The sequence below is a fragment of the Pteropus vampyrus genome, unplaced genomic scaffold (genome assembly GCF_000151845.1).
Source record: "Pteropus vampyrus isolate Shadow unplaced genomic scaffold, Pvam_2.0 Scaffold2, whole genome shotgun sequence".
NCBI classification, from domain to species: Eukaryota; Metazoa; Chordata; class Mammalia; order Chiroptera; family Pteropodidae; genus Pteropus; species Pteropus vampyrus.
The window spans coordinates 25,744,691-25,746,408 of NW_011888783.1; the positions used below are offsets into that span (position 1 = coordinate 25,744,691).

Sequence of the window (1,718 nt, forward strand, 5' to 3'; positions counted from 1 at the left end):
TAAGTGAAATAAGACAGAAAAAGACAAATACCATATGATTTCACTTACATATGTAATCTAAAGAACAAAATAAATGAAAAAACAAAACAGAAACAGACTCATACAGAGAACAGAGAACAAACTAGTGATTGCCAGATGGGAGGGAGGTTGGGGGGCTGGGTGAAAAATCCTATACAATAAGTGGCTAAAATTCCAGCTAATCTACGTATTTACTGACCATCTATTAAGTATGAATGACAACAGCCTTACCTCTAAGAAAATCACAGTCTAGTAGAGAAAATGAATAAATGAACCAACAATTACAGTATTCTGCAAGCAGAATGCATGGAGTTCTGAATATATGGAGCATGGAGAAGGGGCATTTAAACTAGATGGAGATGGTAGACCAGAAATGGCTTCCTAGAAGAGAAACTTCATCCAACTCCTTTAAGCAAGAAGAACACAAAGAGAAACACCATATGCAAAAGTATGAAATACTTTAGTGGGTTCAGGAAAATGGAAATAATTCATGGTATATGGAAAACTGTACATATACCTGAGAGAGGTGGCAAGATATGAAGCTAGAAATATTGGCCAGGCCTAGATTATAACCAAGTTTTAGGTAACATGCTAAAGAATCCATTTTACCCAAAAATCAATGAAAAACAGTTGAAGAATTTTAAGGAGAGAATGACTTCAAGTGATGAGATCTAGTTTTTAGAAAGAACACTGTAATAGGAGAATGAATAAAGCAACTCAAAATGAAGCTGGAGAGCTTTTTTAGTGCCGTCTGCTTGCTTGTGTCACCTCCTGCTCTTCATGTCACTGCCTTGAGTCAATGCCTGCGCAGCTCCAGCTACCTGGCTCCCCGTGCTACCCACCGATATTTGGCGTTCTTACAACATGGCAGACACTGACAACAAAGAACAGTCTGAACTTAAGATTTGGATGATATTGAAGAAGTAAAAGAAGAAGAAACTGGTGGAGAAACAAAAATCAAAGCACGTCAGCTGACTGTTCAGATGATACAAAATCCTCAAATTCTAGCAGCTCTCCAAGAAAGATGTGATGGTCTGGTAGAAACACCAACAGGATACATTGAAAGCTTGCCTAGGATAGTTAAAAAATGAGTGAATGCTCTCAAAAACTTTCAAGTTAAATGTGCACAGATAGAAGCAAAGTTCTATGAGGAAGTTCATGATCTTGAAAGAAAGTATGCTGTTCTCTATCAGCCATTATTTGATAAGCAATTTGAGATCATTAATGCAATTTATGAACCCACAGAAGAATAATGTGAATGGAAACCAGATGAGGAAGATGAAATTTTGGAGATGAAAGAAAAAGCCAAGATTGAAGATGAGAAAAAGGATGAAGAAAAAGAAGACCCCAAGGGAATGCCTGAATTTTGGTTGACTTTTTAAGAATGTTGACTTGCTCAATGATATGGTTCAGGAACATAATGAATTTATTATGAAGCACTTGAAAGATATTAAAGTGAAGTTCACAGATGCTGGTCAGCCTATGAATTTTGTCTTAGAATTTCACTTTGAATCCAATGAATATTTCACAAATGAAGTGTTGACAAAGACCTCTAGGATAAGGTCAGAACCAGATAATTCTGATCCTTTTTCTTTTGATGGACCAGAAATTATCATTTGCACAGGGTTCCAGATAGATTGGAAAAAGGAGAAGAATGTCACTTTGAAAACTATTAAAAAGAAGCAGAAACACAAGGGACG

General features: G+C 36.4%; 1 pseudogene; it reads left to right on the forward strand.

Annotated features, from left to right (window-relative positions):
- Positions 1-816: 816 nt before the first annotated feature.
- LOC105291041 overlaps positions 817-1,718 on the forward strand; it is a 1,618-nt pseudogene continuing 716 nt past the window's right edge.